The 11385-nt window shown below is 38.4% G+C and overlaps 1 long non-coding RNA gene and 1 other non-coding gene across 2 annotated transcripts; one reads left to right on the plus strand and one right to left on the minus strand.

The window, feature by feature from the left end:
• Positions 1-773: 773 nt before the first annotated feature.
• Positions 774-880, minus strand: LOC121133753. Its single transcript, XR_005870730.1, has one exon. It is a non-coding gene; the product is annotated as a U6 spliceosomal RNA (small nuclear RNA).
• Positions 881-4420: 3540 nt separating this feature from the next.
• On the plus strand, positions 4421-9713 carry LOC110341347. The gene is made up of 3 exons (XR_002383246.2): positions 4421-4457; positions 6254-6346; positions 9557-9713. It is a non-coding gene; the product is annotated as an uncharacterized LOC110341347 (long non-coding RNA).
• The last annotated feature ends 1672 nt before the right edge of the window (positions 9714-11385 follow it).

Below are 11385 nucleotides of genomic sequence, written 5' to 3' on the forward strand. Positions count from 1 at the left end.
GCAGAGGCAGGCAGATCTCTGTGAGTTCAAGGCCAGCCTGGTCTACAGAGTGAGCTCCAGGACAGCCTCCAAAACAATTGACAAACCCTGTCTCAAAAAAGTAAACAAAAAAACCTGACCTCAGACATCAATTTGAACAGGTATTTTGGTTTTATTTTCTTATGTATGAATCCCTAATACTTCTGGGTATTCTTAGACTGAAATCCTTTCTCAGAAGCTTCATCCCAATGGTCAAATTTCCATTCTTCAACCCTAGATTTGATTGAGAGTGAGGTCCTTTGGTCATTTCGGCTAAGCTCTTGAACTTTGAACTACCATCTTCGTTGAAGGGTTTCCCATCAATGTTGGAGCCATTCCTGCATTCACAGACTCCAGAGCTTATTGTCTTCATTGGTTATTTTATATTCAACCTTGTAACAGATATACATGTTGAATATAACATGTTCTCCCTTGCCCCATTACCCCACCCTTAATTATGTCCATTTTTAATACATTACAACAGATTAAAATGCATTTAACAATAACATATATCAGATTTTTTTTTACTTTTCATTACTTTTGAAATTGTAATATAATTACATTTATCCCTTACCTTCCCTCCTTCCAGACCCATATGTACCCCCCCCAAACACACACACTCGCTCTCTCTCTCTCTCCTTCATGGCCTCTTTTATCGTTGTTTTTGAAAACACATATGATTACACATATATTCTTAAATGTAATCTGCTCGGTACATGTAATATCACTTGTATTGTGTTTTGAGGCCTGACCATTTGGCACTGGAATGCATCACAAATTTATGTATCATCTCCGCAAATGGGCCGTAGTAATCTTCTCTGTATCATTCCAACTTTAGTATATGAGCTGCTAAAATGAGCATTCTTACTCTACCTTCAATTAGTGGAAATTGTGATCCCAGTAATGGAAGTAATTGTGCATTCATAACAAATTCTCAACATTTTGCAACATTTCATTATTTTAAGTAAATGGTTGCAGATAAATTGGGAGCTCCTATATACCTGTTTCCACTGAATTGTTCTCCCAACTGAAAATGAGCACTAATTGAGGAAAATGAATGATATTCTCATGCTTATATGATTTTTCCAAATTTTAATGTTTTCTCAGAGTATATTTTAAGTTTAAATATCACCACCCTTGATAATTTGCTCTAGTTATCATCACTTTACTTGAATCTGTTGATTGTCCTGGTTCATTCTTATTATCTAATATGTAATGCTCATTAGCCAATTATACTATAATTTATTTACCCATTTAATTGTGCATAGGCGCTTATGCTATTTCCAGATGTATTATGAAACTAGTGAGCATTTAGTCACTTTTCAAGTGCATCTATCAAAAGCTGTCTTCTAAGCTAAAATTCTAATCTGTGCATATACTTCTCAGATTTTTAAGCTCATCAGTTGCCTTCAAGTGTCTACCTTGGAATCCATTTAGGAATTTTTAATGTTTCCTTATCTCTTACATATTTTTAAAGCTAAACTCCGGAGTTTGTTTGGGTCTCATCATTTTTCTATTTGTATCTCCTGTACTGGTAGATACCACCAGGTTTCCTTAGTGAATTTGTTGTCTCCCATCTCTTCCAGAGGTGCTTGGTATCTTCTCAGTCTTTCCTGCTTTTCTTAAACACAACAGGATTAGGGAATGCTGACTAGGTATCCTTCGAATTCTATTTTATGACTGATTCACAGTTCACTTGGATTAATGAGTGTTTTGGAAATAATATAAAAAAGTGATACCATTTGATCATATTAAATTGTGGTATACATTTTATCCATATGTCATTTCTGGTAATCTTAATCTTCACTACTCCATTGAGATAGTATTTGCCAAGTTTCCCCATTGGAAAGTTATTCTTTGCTTAAATTTTATTCTTTTCAAATAGATAATTATTGACCACCATCAATAAGCACAGGAAAGTTTTAGTTCCACTTACTAAACAGGGAGTATTTACATATATGTATGAAATAGCTTTAAATGTTTTAAAAGTAACATTTAAACAACTTCCATTAATTTAACCACAAAAAAATTGCAGTTTCCAATATATCATGATACTGTCATCCTTATATAAAACTACTACTTCATGCGTTGAAAGGGCCCAACAGAATCTCAGCACCATTTAATACTGTTATGCATTTTAAAAGCCACATTAAAGAGTTCTTTTTAATTGTCAAAACTTTACATAATTCTTTTTCTGATTTGAATTTCTATTCTCATTGCCATTTCCCCAGATAATTTTTGACTAATTTAATTATTATTTTTAATTTTTATTTAAATTAAAAACAATCTTATTTTACATACCAAACCCAGTTCCCTTTCCCTCCCATCCTCCCATTCCTCTGCCTACCTCCCACCCCACCTCCTATCCACTCCTCATGGAGGATGAGGCCTCCCATTGGGGATCATCAAATTCTGTCACATTATTTGGGGCAGGTCCTAGGTCCTCCCCATGTGTATAGGCTGAGAGAGTATCCCTCCACAAGGAACTGACTACCAAGGCCCCTTTGTGCACTAGGAATAAATACTGATTCCAATGCCAGAGGCCCCATACACTGCCCAGGCACCCCAACTGACACCCACATTCAGAGACTGGTTTGGTATTTTGTTAATAAACATTTAATTGTAGAAGTATGTCTTAGGACTGTATGTTTCTAATTTTTTAAAAAAATGTTATTCTGGACTGACTTCTCATTCCAACTGTTTTCAGCAGGTTACTGACCATAGTGATGTAACATATTTTAAAGTAGTTAGACAAAATGATATATGTGCTAACATCATAAACTGTCAAAATGCAACTTAGATTAGATAAAACAAAACCTGTTTCTTTATTCAGCAGACAGTATTTCACACATTGTAAGTTTAGATTAACCCACGCATTGTCCTTTCCTCTCCTTCCCCTCCCTGTTACAGTTATGAATTCTCAATAGCTGAGGACTTGCAGAAGATCAAGGCAACCAAAATTCTGGCATGAATGGGAAGGTGATCTGAGGACCCCTTGCCTTACTGGGAGCTATTGCTATTCTGTTGTAAACGGAGTTCTTCATTGGTCTAGATAATAAAAACCCAGTGTCAGATATAGAGGGAAACACTGAGAGATCAGAGAGAAGGAGCAAGCCACAGCCACACCTTACCTCCTTAGCATCTCCACAGACAACAGAGTGAGTTCCTGTTTCTCCCTGCTTATATCCTGTTTCCACCCAGCTACCTCACTTCCTGTCTGTCTGTACAGACCTCCAGACCTCTATGGTTAGCTAGTGGCAAACTCCATTCTCTGACCTTCAGACAGGCTTTATTTGTACAAGCAAGATATCGCCACATTCCATAGCTGCTGGAGAAGTAAAAAACATTCTTTCCCTGAAGGAGTGGCCACAGACAGGTTTCCCCTGCTCCACATCCCTGTGCACATATGGGCAGCCCTAACTGTACTTGATGAGTTGAGAGAGAGAGAGAGAGAGAGAGAGAGAGAGAGAGAGACAGAGACAGAGACAGAGACACAGAGAGAGAGAGAGACAGAGAGAGAAGGGGGAGAAGGGGAGGGGAGGGGTCAAGGGAGAGAAAGAGGGAGGGAGGGACAGAACCACAAAGACAGAAAACAAAAAAGATGTAAAGTTGGAAGGGCATGTGTGGGAGAGAAAGAGGGAAAGAATAGTGATTATGATCATAGTTCACTGTATATGTGTATAAAATTCCTGAGATAAAAATTACATGACGCTAATTCGGTGAGGTTTAAAAAAAAAAGGACCACACAAAGTCAGGAGGGAAAGTGGTGAGGGAATAAGGCAGGAATTGGAGAGGAGAGAGGGCCAAGTATTTGTCAAAATGCATTACATTGGCCCAGAACAGCCGCCCTGGCCCTGTGGTCCAGGACAGAAGGTGCCACAGCCAGGAGCACGTAGGTGATGGAGAGATGGGAGAGATAGAGTATTCTCTGAACCGTCTGATACGCGGAGCCCGTGCTGGCACCTGTGGCCGTGGTGAGGTCAGGTCCCATGCTGCTGCTGAAGGCCATACTGATCTGAGTGGCCTCCACGGCCACCTGGGGCCATGGTGACATCTGGGCCTGTGGTCCTGCTGCAGCTGGTGTCTGTGTTGACGTCACAAGCCCACGTTGCCTCCAAAGGCTGTGTGGTCGTCTGTGGTCTGGGTGGCTGCCTGAAGTCATGTTGATGTCCAAGTGATGTGTTGACCCCACCCCTCCTGTGGGCTGCGGGAGAGCTGGCCCCTCCCTTCATAGTGTGGTTGAAGGAGACCGGCCCCAGCCTGCTGCGGGAGGGATGGGGTAGTGTTGGGGAAGTCCTGTGCATTTGTCAATAAAGCACTGTCTGGCCAATAGGGAATCTAGATAGGTGGGACTAGGAGTCCAGGAGAACTCTGGGAAGGAGAAACACAGGAGAGTCGAGATGTGACGCCATGAGGTAGGAAGCCCGGAAACTTCTCCGGTAAGAGACATACTTAGATTAACAATTATGGGGTAATTACTTAAGTCAGAGCTAGCCAGTAAGAAACAAGCAAGGCCAACAGCTTCATAATTAATGCGGCCTCCTGTGTGTTTATTTGGGACTGATGCGGCTCTAGAACCAGGACGGCGGGAAGGCTTCTTACAAGGAAAAAGCTTCTCTTTACAGGGCAGTGGAGACCTGGGCTGACCAACTCAGCTGCCACCCAGGGCCAGATTCAGGGCTTTGAGTTGGCATACCACAACATCCATCCTATCTGTGATCTGCCCGAACGCGTGAAGGGGCAGATCCTGCAGAACCCGTAGCCGCAGGCTTCCCATTACTCTGCGCAACAGCTGGGTACCCAAGAGGAGTCTCAGTGAGGATCCAGGATTGATAGTGTATTAGAAGCCAGGGGCCCTGAACCAGACCAATGACCCATTGCAATGAACATTCGCAAGAAAAGCTGTTTGGGCCAAAGGGTGCACTGCGTGACACACTGTGGCTTTCTGTGCCCCTACTACAAAGGAGTGGGTGATGGGGAGGCAGGAAAAGACAGAGGATTGAAATGGTAGTTCGGAGGAACTGGAGGCTTGACAACTGGTGACTCATATGAGAGAAGGCTCTGATTGGTAAAGGACCAGGTTGTTGCCCAGAGAGGTTAGCCAGATGGCTTTTTGTTTGTTTTTCTTTTTAATTTTAATTTTTTATTTTCCTTTTGTGGGGTGGTTACAATAGTATGGGTGGGTATGGAAGGATTGAGAAGTGAATGTGATTGGGGAACATGAGATGAAATTTCCAAAGAATCAACTTAAAAAATATGTTTAAAAAATGAATTACATATCACTATGAAATTCTTAAGCTGCTACTAATGAAGAAAGACATTGGGTGCCCATCCAACAATGAGACATGCACTCTCACCCTGGACTCTTGGGGGAGGTTCTAGGCCCTGTCCTGTATGAAATGACAGACTATGAACACCCCCATGGAAGAACTCACCCTCCCTGGGGGAAAGGAGGGCGTATTGGGTGGGTGGTGGGAGGGGGTGGGAGGAGGGGAGGGAAAGGGAGAGGGACGTGAGATTGACATGTGAAGAAACCTTGTTTCTAATTTGAATTTAAATTTAAAAATAAAAATTTTAATATAAAAAATAAATAAATAAGAAAAATTATAATCAAAGACTATTTTGTTATTTTAAAAAGGTTTATAAACAAAATAAAATTGGTTTAATTATTTCTCTGATTTGCATATCAAATGTAGCATTGCTTTTGATAATTTTTAGAAAATAATGCAATTAAAGAAAATATTGATGGTCATATATATTAAAATTATCAATTGAAGTTATATATATGAGAATATATCAGTGTTTCCTAGAATTTAATAGAAATGTATGAACAAGGTAAGTTTACTAAATTGCTGCAAGAATTTTAAATTTTTGTAATTGCCAATTTCCCTTTTATCTAAAAGAGTAACAAAAGGAGGAGCTAAAAAAGTCTTTGTACTACAAATTGTAACAACCAGTTTCAAAACCAAATAGTATAGTGTCTTCATAAATCATCTGTAGAAATGTATAGTACTTGATGGCAAAGTAAACCAATTAAAAGCCAAGTCATACTGTACTTAGCAAAGCAAATACTATGTAAAGAGATAATTTTGGTGATAACTTATAAGATTAAATAATAATTATATGTTTCATAAGTTAAAAAGTGAATGTGCATTATGTTTTAATTTTTGCCAGGGAAAATAATGTAAAGTCATTTACAAACTTATGTGCATGCATGTGTGTCTACATGTGCTAGATTGCACTTGGGTGCAGATGCCCTGGGAATTGCAAAGAAGGTTTTGGGACCCTTGGATCTGGAGGAGCATACGATGTTAGCCATCTGAAGCAGGTACCGGGAACTGATACCTAATTCCACTACCAGAACAGCAGAGGGTTCTAACTGCAACTCTCTCCCCAGTGCTAAAGTAATTAGATCATTATAAATGAGGACCATTTAGTGGATAATGTTGGGTACTCACTGAAAACCAAAGAGACTCACAACAATGTAAGGTCAAGATATTCAAGAGAACAAAAATGGCTAATAAGCCAAATTCTGTGCAAGAATGTGTTACCTGCCTTTAATATTTTAAAAAATTCAAGCAAACAAAAGCATTTCAATGATTTGATGAATGACACAGCAAAATAACAATTTAACATACTGCTGTCTTCATGGTTAAATCCTATCCGTTAATAACCTCTAATGAACTAGAGACACCTATCTTTTGAAATTTTTGAAATGTTAAATATAAAAATTTATTTGTGCAATTATTAACTCACTCAACATGTACTTATAATGTTTCATGGGTTTTACAGATTAGATTGTTATCACTAAACACATTAATTCATAATTATATGAAACTATAGCTGTAATTATGGCAATAATTATGAATAATGGTTCTTTGAGAGTATATAATTGATAATGAACACAAAAGAGTGTATCAAGGAGGGCCTTAGGTCATCCACAACTCTGAACTAACTTTCAACCTCTTTTGGTTGGAAATGCTTCAATATTGTTTTAAAATAGTATGGCCAAGGTGTCTTTATTTAAAATATATTCCATTTCATAAAGCTTGTAGAGTTTTATTTAGTAATAAAATAATTTGATAAAAATTAACTTAAATGCAGAAATATATTTTTGCAGTCAGGAAAATTGTTCGTTTTTCATTGCTAAGTCACTTTGGCTTAAACAGAATTTAAGGTGGATCAATTCAGAATCATTCAGCATTGCATTAAGACAAGTATTCAGATAATTTTTGAGTAAAAATGTTTCTTGAGTTTCTAAGCTGAGCAAACATCTTCAGACTTTTATTTATGCATCTTCATGCATGATTCTTTGTCTAAGTCAAAATTAAGGCTTCTGTCTAAGTTAAAATCCATAGAAATATGATTAAATTGTAAATTAGCCAAATTCTCAATAACTTCTGTTAAAATATTGGACAGGCAGAGGATATCAAGTCACTGAAAGACAGACAAAAGTTTTTAATCCTGGTGTTGACCAATGGGATCATTATCATGGATTTTGCTTCAAAAACATTTATCCCCTGAATGTGGGTGACAGTTATGTGACTTGATCTGTTGGGGGGGGGATGCTGCCATCAGAACCTATCTCTGGTGCATGAACTGGCTTTTCAGAGCCCATTCCCTATGGTGAGATACCTTGCTCAGCCTTGATAAGTGGGGAAGGGCTTGGTACCTCCTCAACTTGATATGCCAGACTTTGTTGACCCCCCAAGGGGAGGCCTTTGCCCCTCTAAGCAGTGGATGGGGAATGGGAAACAGGGAGGGAGGAACTGGGATTGGTATGGAAAATGAAAAAAGTTAAATAAAAGGAAATAGTAAAAAAGAAATACTTCTGGGCTTTATAGCAGCCGATTGCAATTTCTTAAGCACAATGTCCTACAACGAAACGGACTATTAATATAATTTTGGCTTAAATCCAATTATCATGTGTACTGCAAAGAACTAATAATTTCATCTGTTCAGCTATGGTGTTGGTGACGATGTAAAACGTACTAGTTCATGTCAAGTTACGAGGTTATTAAACAGAAGCATATTAGAAAGAAGCTGGGATTAGTTGAGAGATGTAGCTGGTGCCCTTGATTCTGTGAGTGTGACTGCCCTGTGACTATGTGACTATTTCACACTACTTTTTGGTTGATTTAAATCAAGGCAAAACTTTGTCAATCTTCCCATATGGGATATGTATATATGTATCTATGCATATATGTATCTATGTACATATGTATATATGCATATATGTATATATGTATATATGTGTGTGTATCCATATACACACATATATTTATAAATATAATATATATATACATATATATATGTATATATATAGTCTTTAAGGCTGGTAGTGCCACTTTACTAGGATTAGAAGTCTCCCAGACTGCTTTGAAAGTCATCTTAGGCAGGGAACGCACAGCAAGCCAGGTATTTCTAAAGACTGTCATGTAGGAAATGTCTTCATGAAGAACAATAGAGACACGGAAATACTGTTTAAAGATCTTTTGTGCCTTAGAACAAAAAGATATTTCTGGGATTTGCTAAAGGACATGTTTCACTTCACAATTTTATTTAGCTAATTTACGTTTTATAGACCTAATGTTTAGGGGCACTTAGAATAATCTTCAGTATTAAGGCAGAGAAATCCATTTGCTTAAAGATAAGCAAAATAGTGGGTACATTGGTGATTTCCCTGCATGTATGTCTGTATGAGGGTGTTGTATCACCTGGAGTTATAGTTGTGAGCCACTATGGTAGCTGTGAGTCACTATGATGGTGTTGGGAATTGAACCCAGATCTGCTGAAAGAGCAGGCAATGCTGTTAACCACTGAGCCATTTCTCCAGTACTGTAAATGGTATGTGAAATGCCCAAAGTTGAGTTATCATCTTACTGTCAAATTAATTAATTACCAATTCAGGGGAAATAATTGTATAGATTGTCCGATTATTGTAGTACTCCTGCTCATTTTGATGAGCCCATGCACTAGATAAGTGTGAATTCTAGTACTGCCTAATATCATATATTCTATAGCCACAGTGAATGAGCTCTTCCTATGGTCATACAGCTTTAGTAAGAAAGACGGAGGCATGTCACAGGAAGTTCCACGTCACTGGACAAGTCAATAGAAGCCATGCTAGACTCTTTCACAAAAAGTTTCACAAGAAAATCTTAACTGTGTGCAAAGGAAAATAAGATTTGACTTTCTGGGTACTCAACATGATCACTAGCCTCTATTTCAGGTTTCTTTTGCCTCTTGCTGGTGAATATTCCAACCAGCCCTACATTTGCAGATCAGATATGTAATGGGGGCATACACATTCCAGTTTTAGTCTCTGCTAAAAAGATACACATTATATCTACATATGTGTGTTTGGGCCACTGCTTCTTGGAATTTCTCACTATACACAGCATTACCTCGACAACATTCAGTCAGCGCCATATAACACAACTGTTTCTTGCTTTGTCTATCGTTTGTTCCAAACATTTACAGCTACCTATTCCTTCAATATTCTGGGCCACTAATCTTCTTCTTGCTTTATTCATAGAGCAGTCTTGGTCCCTCTCCATTAGGAATCTATATCTATGGAGTCTCACAGACTCACTTATGGAAACCAGTAAGACAGTCTCCTTAAAAAGAAGGAAGGAGGAGGAGGAGGAGGAGGAGGAAGAAGAAGAAGAAGAAGAAGAAGAAGAAGGTCTTTTCCTGATGGTAAAAATCTTTCCAGTTCTTACATGTATTTTGTGTAGTTAATTAGTAATTCTCCTCTTATACTATGTACATTACACAATATAGATTTTTCCAACAACACACAATTCAGTACAAAAACATTTTCAAAACTTGCTGGCAGGGTTAAAGAGGGCAGATGTCACTTTTCTTTCATTCATTTCCACACGTGAACATAGAAGTATACTGTGATTTACCAAACTTTCGTTTGCTATGTGGATGCTTTCTTTTAATTGCCATTCTGAAGTATCAGCTACAAAGTGAAACTCATCAGCTAACCATAACCTTATCATTCACGTTTTAGACGCAAATCAAATCGCTAATCTCAAATGGCAGATCTCACTGTGAATCTTCAAAACCATAGTACACATAGGGCCACTACCTTCATTTATTTCCAAACAAGTGTTGGTACTGTTTCAAGTTCTTCCAGAAAAAAAATGTGGGGCAGAAAATAATTTAAAAACGCTTGCGCGCGAGACACACACACACACACTCTCTCTCTCTCTCTCTCTCTCTCTCTCTTCTCATTCCTTAACTTCTTCCCCATTACATACCAGATTTCTTCTGCCCAAAACTCATGAAGTACTATGAGGTTTCTTTAAAGACACAGAGGATAGATGGGTAGATATGTAGATTGAGGGTAGTGATGAATAATTTTATTGGTTTCTCAACTCAGAATCTCACTGAGAGAATCAAGTTTGACAGGCATTTATACTAGCCAATTATCTCACGTTTGCCCAGGTTTTTTTTTCCATTTTTTAATTCACTTGCCCCAAGTGTAAAACACATGTTAGTTTTGACTGCCAAGGTTCTCCCCCCTATCCTTGTACATCAGTTCCTGTGTTTGCTCCACCTTTAGTGTCTAATGTTGAGCTAACATCAACTACAAGGCAAACAAGGCAACCTCTGAACTTTAGCTGTCAACAAAAGTTGAAAAGAGCAGTAATGCGAGCAAGATGTGGCGAGGGTGTTGTGCCTGGGAAAGGAGCCTCACCAAAGATCGCTGCTCCTTCTGTCTCAAGAATCAGCCTCTCTCGCGGCTCTTTATTTCTTTTGCATAAGGAGGACGTTTTTTAATAATTCAGTGAATTTTTTCCCTGTGACTTTAGAATTTTCCCGGAGTGGTCATGCTTTTAATTGTTTTCTCCTTAGACTGATGGCTAATAGTATTGACCACAAGGAAAAAATGTCTAATATTTAGAGATTTCTTTTTCTTTTACCAAACTCAAGGTCCTAGAGTCATTAGAACTAAAAGCAAAGTCATCCTGTGAAATCTTGACACGCAGAAAAGAGTGTGCAATGACATTCACACATACTGTGTGCACTGGTTATTTTCCCAGTCACCTAAGCCATGTCAGTCTTTGTAGGAGAGGAGGCTGCATGCCTTCAATCTCATAATGGACATTAAAGAGCAAATATATCTTCTTTGATTGTCCCAAAATGACTCAGAAGCTAAAACAAGTGAAGGGAGCCCATTTTGAATGTTTTGAACATTAAGCTACTTTTTTGTTTGGCACACAGCTTTGACCTACTACACAAACTACTTAGCCCAATGGACTTCTGTGAGCCTGTCTTATTTTTATACAGCACCCATTCCTAGTCAGATCAGCTCACTTCATGGGACATTTAGAAATGAACTTACACAGACTC

The sequence above is a fragment of the Mesocricetus auratus genome, unplaced genomic scaffold, assembly GCF_017639785.1.
Source record: "Mesocricetus auratus isolate SY011 unplaced genomic scaffold, BCM_Maur_2.0 Super-Scaffold_100023, whole genome shotgun sequence".
NCBI lineage: Eukaryota > Metazoa > Chordata > Mammalia > Rodentia > Cricetidae > Mesocricetus > Mesocricetus auratus.